This window comes from Pristis pectinata, chromosome 27 (assembly GCF_009764475.1).
Source record: "Pristis pectinata isolate sPriPec2 chromosome 27, sPriPec2.1.pri, whole genome shotgun sequence".
Classification (NCBI taxonomy): domain Eukaryota; kingdom Metazoa; phylum Chordata; class Chondrichthyes; order Rhinopristiformes; family Pristidae; genus Pristis; species Pristis pectinata.
The window spans coordinates 23994419-24009501 of NC_067431.1; positions in this window are offsets into that span (position 1 = coordinate 23994419).

Below are 15083 nucleotides of genomic sequence, written 5' to 3' on the forward strand. Positions count from 1 at the left end.
TCTACCCTATCTATGCCCCTCATAATTTTGTATACTTCTATCAGGTTCCCCCCTCAGCTTTCTCTGCTCCAAGAGAAATAGATCCAGACTCTGCAGTCTCTCCTCCTAACTAAAACATTTCATCCCAGGCAATTGATTCATGCATCAGTGAAGGTAGACCTCCAACACAGTATGAAGCAGAAAAAGCCAGGGCCAAGAATCCTGGAGTAACTATCAACTTCACATTGGTATTGGCATTGGTATAGGTTTATTATTGTCACTTGTACCGAGGTACAGTGAAAAACTTGTCTTGCATACTGATCGTACAGATCAATTCATTACACAGTGCAGTTACATTGAGTTAGTACAGAGTGCTTTGAGGTAGTACAGGTAAAAACAATAACAGTACAGAGTAAAGTGTCACAGCTACAGAGAAAGTGCAGAGCAGGTGAACAATAAGGTACAAGGTCACAAGGTAGATCGTGAAGTCAGAGTCCAGCTCATCGTATAAGGGAACCGTTCAATAGTCTTATCACAGTGGGATAGAAGCTGTCCTTAAGCCTGGTGGTATGTGCCCTCAGGCTCCTGTATCTTCTACCTGATGGAAGAGGAGAGAAGAGAGAATGTCCTGGGTGGGTGGGTGGGGTCTTTGATTATGCTGGCTGCTTCACCAAGGCAGTGAGAGTTAAAGACACAGTCCAAGGAAAGGAGGCCGATTTCCCTGATGTGCTGGGCTGTTTCCACAACTCTCTGCAGTTTCTTGCAGTCCTGAGCAGAGCTGTTACTGTACCAAGCCGTGATGCATCTAGATAGAATGCTTTCTATGGTGCATTGATAAAAGTTGGTGAGTGTCAGGGGGGACATGCCAAATTTCTTTAACCTCTTGAGGAAGTAGAGGCACTGGGGAGGTCATGCTCAATCATTGCCAGGGAGATAGGACAGCTAACGCTCAGTCAAATTAATGCACAATCATCAGCAAAGCATCATCTGGGCTCCCCCACCTGATGGTAACAAATGGAGAGTGGATAGGTTACTTGGCTTGGGCTGGAGTTCTATAATTTTGCAGTCTCCTTGAAAGAAGTGTCTCTCAGTCTGGAAGTCCTTCCGTCACCTACGGACAATGCCTGCCTCCTCGACTCAGCTGGGAGATGAGAGTGTGGATGCTGAGCAGGGTCACCTACCCCTTCCTCAGTCTCCTGCTCCTCCTGTCTCCTGCTGATGTTCAGGCTTTGCCTCACCATCCTTACACAACCAGGGCTCCTTGTTGCTCTTCCAGCAGCAGCTGATACCTTCAATTGGCAAGGATGTGCAGCCATTGTAATGTCCCCATACCTTCTTGTGGAATACTGCAAGACAACCATAGATTCATACAGTCAACATGGAAACAGGCCCTTCAGCTCACTAAGCCCATACTGACCATCAAGTGTCTATTTCACACTAATTCGGTTTTATTCTCCCCATATTCCCATCAACTTCCCCCAGATTCTGCCACTCTCCTACACACAATGGATAATTTACAGAGGGCAATTAACCTACCAAGCCACATGCCTTCAACGCATGGCAGGAAACAAGATCACCCAGAGGAAACCCATACAATCATTGGAAGAATGTCCAAATTTCACACAGACAGCACTGGAGGTCCTGGTTGATTCTGGGTCTCTGATTCTGTGAGGCTTGGACTGATGCAGACAATCAAATCTCACCCTCAGGTGACCATCGGTGTTTTCCACTATTATAAAAGTCAGATCTGACAGGTAGAGAGGCTTTGAGGAAGGAGAAACAGAGTACAGGCTACAAAAGTAGTAAGGTGAATGGGTTAAAGTGCATTTACTTGAATGCGAGAAGCATCAGGAATAAGGGAGATGAACTGAGAGCTTGGATAAGTACATGGGACTATGATATTGTGGCTATTACAGAGACATGGCTGACATCGGGGCAGGAATGGATATTCAATATTCCTGGTTTTCAGTGTTTTAAAAGGGATAGGGAGGGGGGGAGAAGAGGAGGAGGTGTGGCAATACTGGTCAGGGACACGGTTACAGCTGCAGAAAGGGTAGATAATGTAGAAGGATCCTCTCTAGAGTCAATATGGGTGGAAGTTAGGAATAAGAAAGGGGCATTAAAGACAAAGCTGGGAGGATGTGCCTGGAAGCTGTGGAAGTGGGTGAGGTTCTCAATGAATACTTCTCTTCAGTATTCACCAAGGAGAGGGGTCTTGATGGTGCTGAGAACAGTGTAAGTGAGGGTAATGTTCTAGAGTATGTAGATATTAAGAGAGAGGATGTGTTGGAGTTGTTAGAAAATATTAGGGCAGATAAGTCCCCGGGGCCTGACGGAATATTCCCCAGGCTGCTTCGTGAGGCGAGGGAGGAGATTGCTGAACCGTTGGTTAGGATCTTTGAGTCCTCGTTGTCAATGGGAATGGTACCAGAGGATTGGAGGGTGGCGAATGTTGTCCCCTTATTCAAAAAAGGTAGTAGGGATATTCCAGGGAATTACAGACCAGTGAGCCTTACGTCTGTGGTGGGTAAGCTGTTGGAAAGGATTCTAAGAGATAGGATCTATGAGCATTTAGAGAAACATGGACTGATTAGGGACAGCCAGCATGGCTTTGTGAAGGGAAGATCTTGCCTCACAAGCCTGATAGTGTTCTTTGAGGAGGTGACCAGGAAGATTGATGAGGGTAGTGCAGTGGATGTGGTCTACATGGATTTTAGTAAGATGTTTGACAAGGTTCCGCATGGTAGGCTTCTTCAGAAGGTCAGAGGCCAAGGGATCTGGGGATGCTTGGCCGTGTGGATTCAGAATTGGCTTGCCTGTAGAAAGCAGAGGGTTGTGGTGGAGGGAGTGCATTCGGGTTGGAGGTCTGTGACTAGTGGTGTCCCACAGGGATCGGTTCTGGGACCTCTACTTTTTCTGATATTTATTAATGACTTAAATGAGGGGGTGGAAGGCTGGGTTAGCAAGTTTGCAGATGACACAAAGATTGGTGGTGTTATGGATAGTGTGGAGGGCTGTTGAAGCTTGCAGAGGGATATTGATAGGATGCAGAGCTGGGCTGACAAGTGGCAGATGGAGTTCAATCCAGAGAAGTGTGAGGTGGTACACTTTGGAAGGACAAACTCCAAGGCAGAGTACAAGGTAAATGGCAAGATTCTGGGCAGTGTAGAGGAGCAGAGGGATCTGGGGGTTCATATCCACAGATCACTGAAAGTTGCCTCACAGGTGGATAGGGTGGTTAAGAAAGCTTATGGGATGTTAGCTTTCATAAGTCAGGGGATCGAGCTTAAGAGCCGCGAAGTGATGATGCAGCTTTACAAAACTCTGGTTAAGCCACACTTGGAGTACTGTGTCCAGTTCTGGTCGCCTCATTATAGGAAGGATGTGGAGGCGTTGGAAAGGGTGCAGAGGAGATTTACCAGGATGCTGCCTGGATTAGAGAGTATGGATTATGAGGAGAGACTAAAGGAGCTGGGGCTGTTCTCATTGGAGAGAAGGAGGATGAGGGGAGACATGATAGAGGTATACAAGATATTGAGAGGAATAGATAGAGTTGACAGCCAGCGCCTCTTTCCCAGGGCACCAATGCTCAAAACAAGGGAACATGGCTTTAAGATATTGGGTGGGGTGTTCAAGGGAGATGTCAGAGGGAGGTTTTTCACCCAGAGAGTGGTTGGCGCATGGAATGTGCTGCCTGGGGTGGTGGTGGAGGCTGATACATTGGACAAGTTCAAGAGATTGTTAGATAAGCATATAGAGGAATTCAAGTTAGAGGGATATGTGGGAGGAAGGGGTTAGATAGTCTTAGGTATGGTTTGAAGGGCGGCACAACATGGTGGGCCGAAGGGCCTGTATTGAACCGTATTGTTCTATGGCTCTATTCCAATACTTTAGTGGCTCTCGTTGTATATGGTCTTAACTGCTGAGACTGAAGCTGACACTGGTGTGAGCAGCCACAGAAGTCTGGTGCACAGGCAGCTTCTGAAAATGTTCAATAGTGCAGAGTCACACATGGCATTCAAATCAGGAAATTCTTCTCACGATACACTCTGTACATTGAGGGGATAGAAAAGTTTCAAGGGTCTGAGTTATTGATAGGAGCCTTTAAGGGGCATGAATGCAGTCAACAGCTACCAGCACTTGTAGGGAACTCCTCAACAAATAAAACAGCCCATGTTAACATACGGCAAGACCTAGACAACATTCAGACATGCGCTATTAAGTAGCAGGTAACATTAGTGCCACATGAGTGCAAGGTAATGACTCTCTCCAACAACAGAAAATCTAACTATCTATCCTTGACATCCAATAGCATTACCATTGCCAAGTGCCCTATCGTCAATATCCTGGAGGTCACATCAACCTGAAGTGCAGCTGGACCAGCCACATAAAGACCATGCCAAACAAAAGAAGGTCAGAAACTTCATATCCTCCTACAGGTCGCTCACCTCCTGACAGTAACAAACAATCTGCTGGAGGAACTCAGTGGGTTGAGCAGCATCTGTGGGAGGAGAGGAATTGTCGATGTTTCAGGTCGAAACCCCTCATTCGGACTGTTAACGGGTCCTGATGCAGGGTTCGATCCCTTTCCCCCCACAGATGCTGCCCAACCCACTGAGTTCCTCCAGCAGATTGCTTGTTGCTCCAGGTTCCAGCATCTGCAGTCTCTTGTATCTCACCTCCTGACACCCCCAAGGCCTTACTACCATCAACAAGGCACAAACCAGGAATGTGATGGAATATTGTCTGCCTCCCCAGATGAGTGCAGCACTACCAACTCTCAAGAAGCTCAACACTATAGGATAAGGCAGCTTGCTTGATGAGCAGCCCATTGTAGATGGAAAGAATTCACATAGAGCCCAGGGTATAACTGCAGAACAAACTTTATTACAAGCTGACGTCAACAGGGGAATCATTCGTCTGGATGCTCCCTGATCCAAAGGTTCCATCATTCTCAGCCTATTTCATATCTACTTTTTTTTCCTTTTATCTCTACTCTGCCTGCCCTGTGTATACATCTTGAGGTAAGCCTTTTGTAGTGTTAAGCTTCAGTGCTTCTGTGCTACCTGAGCTGTGTACAGTTCTGTCTTTACTTATATGTACAATGGCAAGCTTCTGTCCTGGAGTTTATGGGATAGTTGTTAGGCTGGTAACCAGGCATAAGTTTACTATAGTTCACTTTAGCCTGCGGTTTGTGGTTCGTGTCAGTTTGAACCAGCTCCAAACTTACTCTGCCTGGTACCAACCCTGCAGAGTGTCTCTCTGCAACAAGATTATCCCACTGTTCTCTCCTACAGTGCAACAGAGCTATTTCACCATTCCCTACTGCACCATGGACCAACATAAGCAATCATTCCCTCCACCCTTGGCACAGTGTGCGTCATTTACAAAATGCACCGCAGTTCCTCAGCCAATCAATTCAATAGCACCTCCCAAGCTCATGACTTCTACTACCAAGAAGGACAAGAAAAAGAGAAACGCAGCCTTCAAGCTGCCCCATCTAACTCATGCACAGTCCTGACTTGGAAATATATTGTTGCTGGACCTGAACCCCAGCACCCACTGCCCAGTGACGTTGTGGGAGCACCTTCACCCGAAAAACTGCAGCAGTTCAGAAAGGCGAGTCACCACCACCTTCCCACGGGCAGTTAGGGGTAGGTAATAAATGCTGGCCTTGCCAGTAACACCCAGGTCCTGAAACTGAGTATATAGAAGTATTGAAATTGGATCATGTGACACTGTTTTCTCAATGTTTCGTGATCCTATTTCTCAGGCTGTGCTGATCTTAAGCAGGTTTTAGCTTATTAAATTTCATAAAATTTGTGTGAAGCCTTTGCTACATCTTTTCCAACAAGGAATTTCATTATCCTTCATTCTCCCTTCTTAGTTTTTATAACTTGACCCTAAAGTATAGCCACCTCAGTCTTGGCTCTGTTCTCTCCCTCCTACTTGGCCCAATAAGTAACCTTCACGTCCATACATTTCTCTTCAAACTGCAGAGAAAACACCGTTCGAGTGGTTGCTGATTGTACAAAAATCAGCCCGTGAACAGCATTTGTTATTCCAAAATAGATAAAGAATTCCGCAGAAGAATTTCTTGAATATATTTAAAATGTTCAGAACAGGATCCCTTTGAGTTTACAGTTTGGATTATCCCCAAATCATAACATTCGAACTGAAGGGGTTAATCTGTTCATGCATCTTATTTCTCTCTTTGTTTGTCGGGAGCTGTGTAAATGTGATTGTTGGATTGCGAGAGAAAGCAACCATACACCTGGAATGACCTGAATAATAACCGCCAGGGTGTAGAAACCTCTGCAGGAACATGCAAGTGATAAACAGAAACAGTAGATTAAAAAGGTGTTGTGCTTTGTCAGTTGATGGCGTTATCTCTTCTAATGATTGCAGCTTCCTTGGAACCGTGGTTTCAGCCCAAGTTTCAATTGTAGTTTAACCACAAAAGCCAATTCAGCACTGTTGGCACAACATCATGGAACATTCCCAAGGCAAGGGAATGTTCCGTGATGTTTACGTACATCACCATTGTTGTATCAGGTTGTGATGTAGAGGGACACAGAGAAAGAGGCACAGAGCTATAACACTGAACTTCTGCTCCTTGCAGATACACAACAGCATACAGATACCCTGAAACATTAACTCTTTTCCTTCCTGCTGAACTTTTCCAGCATTTATTGTTCTTATTGCATAGTTACAAGATTACCGGGTGATCATTTACAGTTACAAGATGTGAAGAAACTTCTTGCAGAGGACAGTGAATTTTCTGCCCCAGAGGATTGTGGAGGTTTGTTCTTTGGGGACGTTTAAAGAGGACGTAGATGCATTTGTGAAAGATCAGGGAACTGATGGCTATGGGGAACTGGCACAGAAGAGGAGACGAGGCCTGGTGCAGATCAGCTGTGATCATATTGAATGGCAAGCAGGCTTGAGGGACCGTGTGGCCTACTCCTGCTCCTATTGTCTTCTGTTCTTATGCAACCTGTTAAGGTATTCTGCTTTTGTACAGACACAGCAGTGAGCTACAAATGGAAAACTACTCAAGTCGCAGTAATAAAATTAAGTAACTAGTCTTTAGATCATATACAGCCCATCTCTCCTAAAATAAAGTCTGTGGTGAACTTCAGGTCAATTCTTTTCTGGCATGGGTGCTTCTGTTGGCATCAACAGACATTCCAGTGAAACCTCTGCTCTGATATTTATTGGTGAATGGAGTTCCCAGAAAAGGGAAGTCAGAGGTTGGAGGTTTCCACATCACCACATATAACAACAATTCTCCTACCAACATCCACATGGATCTTGCTGGGAGGTAAACCCTTGGCTGGGCTATTCCCATGTCAATCTTTAGCTCAGCAGAGGGCTGAGAAGGAAATTCACCCACTGAACCTGCGTCAGATTAGCCTAGGCAAGTGCAGTGAACCCATTCAAAAAGGGGGAGAAATCAGCTGCATGAAGAAAGTAAATAAACTTTTTCTTCGATTTTTTAGCTTGTCTTAGATAATTACATGCCTGTGTATGAGTGTGTGAGTTTGAGTCTGTGTGTTTATGTATGTTTGCTTACGTGTGCCTGTGTGTGTGTGCCTGTGTGTGTGTGCACACGTCTGTGTTTGTCTATGCATCTGTGTGCGTGTGTGCGTGTGTGTGTGTGCGCGCCTGTGTGTCTCCCTGTGTGTGTGTGTGTGTGTGTGTGTGTGTGTGTGTGCATGCGTGCATGTGTCTGTGTGTCTGTGTGTGTCTGTGTGTGCGCACGCACGCGTGTGCATGTGTGTGTGCGCGCATGTGCGTGTGTGTACACTCACATACACACCTGTCCTGTGTGTGGTGCTTTTGTGTTGACTTTTTAATTTTTAAAAAAATATGTTTCAGTTCTTTGACATTGTTTCTAGTTTTTACAAGGATGAATGATTTTGAATTCAAGTATTCAATTTACATGGCAGCTGTGAGAGCTGATGGGCCTCTGGGGCAGAGCTGTTGGAGGTGTTCTATGAGAGGTCTTGTGTTGTCGAGCTTCTCCCAGCAGAAAACTGCCTCAGAGCCCATGCTGGAAGAAACACTGTGGTCCGATGGTAATTGACCAACAATCATTCGGCAGTGGAAGATGTAACCTTTTGTGTTGGCGAATGTTAAAGTGCAGGAAAAAGCCACTATCACTGCCTGTTTACCCTACCGCTGCAATAAAACAGCTTCCCAAACCTCTAATAGGTAGACCTCCATAGCTCTGCACTCACCTTTCAACCAAGTAGAAACCCTACAAATTACTCACATCATATTCACTTTCCACATGGTATAAATTATTGCCATGACACTTATTGTATCAAAATCTCATTTGTGAACAGAGTGCTAACCCTCTGTGGAAAATAAAATGAGATTAGTACAGGATTAGTTTAAAAGCTTCTTGAGGACTGTGTGGGCCAAAGGAGCTGTGCTGTATGACTCTATGACTATGACTCTTCACCATAGTACCTTTGTTACCTAACACTGTGTGTACTCATTATTCAAACAACCAGCCTGGCTTCTACATTTTAATCCAGAACCAATCAGGAATGGAACAGGATCCAGGATTCAAGTCGGCTCCTGAGCTTGGACACTACACTGAAGGCCAACACACTATTTTCATTCCTAATTATTTGAAAGGGTGGAGGCAAGGAGGATTTTTCTCCTGGGTGAGGAGTCTAGAATCGGGGTTCATTGTCTCAGAATAAGGGGTAGTTCACCTAGGGCCAGGAGAAGGAGAAACGCCCTTGCTCAGAGTGTCGTCACCGAGATAAACTGGACTCTGACATTAGCACTTGTTCTCAAGCAATCTTTATGTTACTTGCACACAAGGAGAACAGTCTGGCCCCTGTCACCGAACTATTCTAAAGTTTCAACAAAGAGTAGTCTTTTTAAACAGATATTGACCAATTAAAATCTTTGGGCACCTTAGAATCCTTCATTTGCATACATAGAATACCAATTCCGTTCTATTAATATGGGTGTTAATGTTAATATAGGCGCTGATATCCAATAGAAACTACACGTTAATGGCCAATAATATCTTAGAGTTAGTAAGGTAATTGTCCAATAGTTACTGTGTGCCTCGCAATCCTTCATTTGCATCCTTATCTTGTCTTGGTATGCCCGATGACCTCGGCTCCCATGCTCTACAAAGAGGAGCTCTGCTCTCAAGGACCTTGCTCAGCACAGGTGACTGCAGACTGTCTGCAAACCATCTCTGCCCACACTCTAATCTTAACACAGCATCTACAATAGGGTGGTGAACCTCTGAAGTTGCATGCTGCATCCGTACTTCAGCTTCCAGTGTGAATGATCACATCTTCCCCTTGAACATTTCCCAATCTGTCACCATTTAAAAATGTTCCAATTTTCCATTTTGTTCACCGTAATGGATGACCTCACATTTTTCCATCTTTTCTCACCCATTCAGTTAACTTGTCTACATCTCCTTGAAGCCCCTTTACATCATCCTCTCTACTCAAAATCCCACCTAGTGCCATAGTATCTACAAATCTGGAGTTTGGTTCCCAAGTTGGTCCTGTCAACCAAATCAATAGATCATTGATCTATATCATTGATATAGATTGCAAATAGCTGGGGCCCAAGGTACCAATTCCTGGGGTATCCCATTAGCCACAGCCTACCAATCTGAGAAGGGCCCATTTATTTCCATTCTTTGCTTTCTATCTGTAAACCAATTCTCAGTCTACGTCAGTATATTATACCTAATTCCATGTGCTCTAACTTTGTCAACCAGCCTCCCGTGTAGGACATTAAAAGCCACATGCACCATATACACTGGTTTTGTCTCATCTATTTTACTAATCATAACCTCAAAGATTTATAAAACATGACTTCCCTTTCATAAATCCATCCTGACTTTCCTCAGTCTTATTATTCCTTTCTGGGTATTCCATTATTATAATTTTCATTGTAGATTCCAGGATTTCCCTATTACAGGGTGAGACCACTTCCTTGAGGACACTAAAGTGCAATGAACGGCCAATATTGTAGTGGCCAGGGTATGTTTGAAGGAATATAAGGCTGGCATGAAAACCTCAGCTGTGATGGACCAACCTGCAGATCCTGTTCCAGGGCTTACAGCTACAATCAGTAGCATGACTGTAGAATTTTAATTATTTTAGATCTCAAAGACCCCACCCACCCGGGTCATTCTCTCTTCTCTCCTCTTCCATCAGGTAGAAGATACAGGAACCTGAGGACACATAGCACTAGACTCTGTAATGAACACAGCTGAACATACAAACTTGATACCTCAAAGGAGTCCTTTTCTGGGAAAATTATATATAAAAAGCATTGTAAAGATACATCAGCTAGGCCAGAGAAAGTGGAACAATATGGGCAAGACATATAACAGTTGGCTCATCATGAACAGTTGACGTTTTGGGTCGAGATTCTTCATCAAGACTGGCCAGTCCAGATAAAGGGTCTCGAACCAAAACATCAACTGTCCATTTCCCTCCATAGATGCTGCCTGACCTGTTGAGTTCCTCCAGCTTTTTGAGTGTTGCTCTAGATTTCCAGCATCTACAGTCTCTTATGTCTTACAATGAGCCAGATCTTAAGGACCTGCACCATCTTTGAGCTCCTTATTCAAGTCTCTGCTGCAAAGTTAGATAGTCTTTCCTCAAGCAGTTAGACCAAGCAAAGTGACTTTTCATCCTCCATTGACTGTCATTTGACTCTTGTTAACCACTTTCTTCAGCAGAAACATTAAAGAAAGCTTGATAATTTAGAACAAACGTCACCTTTAAAACCATCAACTGATGTCATCCCATATAAAGGGAAGGAATGCAACCTGGAACTTGCAGGCATCATTGGGTGAGGCTGCTGACTGAATTTCTCCTTTTGTAGGATGTATCGTAAGTCTAACAATCCATCGTCAGAGACCTGTGCTGAAATAATCATTGATCTGGAGTGCAGTGCCAACTTAATTTGGAGGACCGATGGTGCAGATTACGCAAAGCCAATTGCCTTAGCAACAGGTTAATAATTTTAGTGAAAGAACATGTTCAGCATTTTTATGAGGCCATTGAATTTTTCCCGCCTGGAGCCATCCCCTGTGTATGCAAGTACTTGTGGTGAAAATCTGTGTCACTCTTAGCATGTCTTGCAAAACTTAAATCCACATCAGAACAAAGACATTCCTCTTTTGTTTCAATTATTTAATTGCTTTACCATTAAAAATAAGTTAATCTTGCACACTTTTGCCCTGAGACATGATGTTGGAACGCCTTGAGTAACCTAATGTAATCATAAATGGTTTGTCTTCATAATTTTTATTGGACTCCAAGATATAGGCGTAGACAGAGTAAGTAGTCAGAATCTTTTCCACGTAGTAGGGGTATCAAAATCAAGGGAGCATTGAGAGGAAAGACTTTTAAAGGGGACTTGAGGAGAAAGTTTTTTACACAGAGAGTGATTGATATCTGGAACTCGCTGCCAAAGGATGTGGTGGGATCACTTACAATCAATACCTTTAAGGGACACTTAGACAGGCACTTAAATAGTCAAGGCATAGAAGGATACAGAACCCACTGTGGATCAGACATAGATGGGCAAAAAGGGCACGGTGCTGGGCTATTTCTGTGCTGTATGATTCTATGACTTTATTTATCTCTAAGTTTCAAAATATTGGATTACTGAGTAGTATTCCATCCACAGACTCTCCCAAAACCCAGCAGAAGGCAGCCTTTTGAAGCTGAAAATACCCTTAAGCTGTTCACGTCTCAGCCCATTTGGAGCCCATGAGATGATTCCTTCATGATAATTACCTTGGCAATACATTGAGCGACATGTTAATTCCAGGTGTGGCACATATGTGGAACGATGCCTACATGCTGCAGCATTAAGTGTCACAAGTTATATTAATGCAGGTAATCCTTATGAGCTTCAGAGCAATTATTTGCAATCTACCTTTAATGTACCTTCCATGACATCCCAAAACACTTCACAGCCATTGAGGTACTTTATGCTTATTACTGTCAGTTCAGCACGATCCTTTGCCTTAATTCTGAAACTAACTGACCAGGATTTGAATAGATTCTCTCTGTCTACTAACTTGGATTCCAGAACCTAGACATTTGAATTACACAGTGCTTTTTACTTAAGCACTACACAGGGAGGGTCACGGGGCAAACCCCTACCCTATGGGAGTCATCACAGGAACATGTGGCATCCTCCGGGACAACACCTGGACTGCCCTCTCCTTGGAAGTTGAGGTGTGGTGACACCCAACTTCCTGAACACTGGGTCTTTCCAGGTGGCAGCAGGGAATCCATGCTCATTCTAAGTATTCTGCTCACTGCAGCATCAGAGAGGTCATCTAACCTCTCCGTTCCTGGAGGAATACATTCTTCTATTTTAATTTTGATTAGTATAATGTGGTATCTTGGGCACTGGGCTTGCCTGCAACTACTAGCTTCCCAAAAATGCAGGCACCAATGGGCTGCATTTATGTGTCCACAAGAACCTTCATTAGTAATCAAGATCTTTTCAACAGCAGGGTTTCTTGATGTTCACTGATGTATTGGATAGAGTGAAGGAGGCTGAAACTGACCTTATAGTATAAAATCATAAGGGTCACAGATAAAGTGGATGGTCACTGTCTGTTTCCTAGGATAGGAGAGTCTAAAACTACAGGGCATATATTTAAGGTGAAAGGGGAAAGGTTTAAAGGGGACCTGAGGGGCAATACAGGAGGGACTGTATGGAGAAATACTTCAAAGGCACAGGATGTTATGAGTTGAAGTTCACTAAATGGAAGTAGGTTTAGAAGGAAGAGGGAACTAAAGAACGTTTATAACATGGAGGAAACACTTTAAGCCATCCAGGCAGTGCAGGCTCGTCGCAAGAACAATCCACCTAGTTTGATCCTTACCTTCAGTGCTGTCTGTGTGGAGTTTGCATGTTCTCGCTGTGACCACATGGGTTTCTCCTGAATGCTCTGGTCTCCTCCCAAATTCCAAAAATGTGCTACCTGTTAAACTGGCTACTGTAAAGTGGAAGTATCCAAGAGGAATTGATGGGCTTGTGAGAGAGAATGGCAGAAGGAAATAAGAGGGGGAATGGAACTGATGGGATTGCTTTGTTGTGAGCCAGCATGGACCCAGTGGGCCAAATGGTCGCCTTGTGTCATAGTTGCATTCCCCTAAATTCCTTCAGACTTTTCTCCTTTCAAGTGTGTATCCTGCTCCCTAACCACTTGCTGTGAAAAACAGTATTTCCTCATGTAACAACTTTTTCTTTTGAAAATCATCTTATCCTTTGTCTTTTAGTTCATGACACTCCTGCCAATGGGAACACTTTACTCTGCCTGGAACCTGCATGATTTTACACACCTCCATCAGATCCCATCTCAACCTTTTCCATTCCAAGAAGAACAAACACAGCTTCTCCAGGCTATTCCAATTCATCAATCCAGGAATCATTCTGGTAAATCTCTTTGGCAGCCTTTCTAAGATCTCGATAAAGGGCAGTTCTTGGAATTGGACACGATACACTATTTGTGGCCAAACCAATGTTTCAAGACTTCCTTGTTCTTCTATTCTATGTCCCTACTGATGAAGCCAAGAATCATATAACAATTTTCAATTCTTTTTGATCCCTTCCCCCACATTAGCAAATACTCCCTGCAAGGACATCGGTCCTAGCTCCACAGGGCAATCCAAGTGCCCTGTCCATCTTCCCCAGAACTTGCCCAAAGTCTCACAAATCTAAAGGTGCACCATCTCTCCAGCCAGGCTTCACCAGTATTATCATTCTTTTCTCTACCTGCATACAAGTGGCATGAGAAGTAATCCAGAGATTACTACATCTTAGTCCCGCTTCTTAAACTCCTTCCAAACTCTTTAAAATCTGCTCAAAGGAACTCTTCCTGTTTCAGCCTATGTCATTGGTGTTGATGTGCACCACAATTCTGACTCACTCCCTTTACCCTCAAAGTACTCTGTATTCTCTTGGCAATGTCCTTTCCTGTGGCGCTGGGAGACAATGGCGGACTCATGTTGACTGTTGCAGAGATGTTTGTCCGTCTGTTTAACTATGGAAGCCCCCAAGACTGCTACATTTCTTTGCTTTGCGCCACAATGCCATGTTCTGGATTTTCATCCTCTCTGCCAGTGTCCAATGTTGAATATACGTCTGAGGGTGGCTCACAACTTGAAAATTGCTGTTCTTCCTGCCTTTACAGATGTCCAGTTACTTGTTATCCTGAACTTTCATGTTCCTGACCAGGGAGTGGGGGGAGGAGGGGGGGGGTGTGGGCGGAACACTGCCTGGAACATAAGATCCAAGCAACTGGCAGACTTTCTCATGCTCTGCAGTGACTCCAGCTCCCCTCAAGGTCCAACGCATCACTCAAGCCAAACTCCCCTCCATTGACTCCATCCACACTTCCCAGTACCTCAGGAAAGAGTCATAGAGTCATAGAGCAGTACAGCACAGATACAGGCCCTTCAGCCCAGCAAGTCCATGTTGACCACGGTGCTCATCCATCTCGCCCCAAAATCCTGCATTCAGCTCATATCTCACCACCCTCTGCGTGAAAAAGTTGCCCTTCAAGTCCCTTTTAAATCTTTCCCCACTCACCCTAAATCTGTGCCCCTAGTTTGGGACTCCCCTACCCTGGGGTAAAGACTGTTTACCATCCACCTTATCTATGTCCCTCATGATTTATAAACCTCTATAAGATCACCCCTCATTCTCCTACGCTCCAAGGCATAAGGACCTAGCCTGGCCAACCTCTCCCTATAACTCAGGCCCTCTACTCCTGGCAACATCCTTGTAAACTTTTTCCGTACTCTTTCCAGTTGAACCGTGTCTTTCCTATAACAAGGTGACCAAAACTGTACACAGTACTCCAAGTGCGGCCTCGCCAATGACTTACACAATGGCAACATACTATCCCAACTCCTATACTCAATCTGATGAAGACCAACGTGCTAAATGCCTTTTTCACCACACAGTCTACCTGTGATGCCACTTTCAACAAACTAGGTGCTTGTACTCCTAGGTCCTTCTGTTCCATTACACTCTCTAGTGCCCTACTGGTTTGATTTTCCAAAATGCAT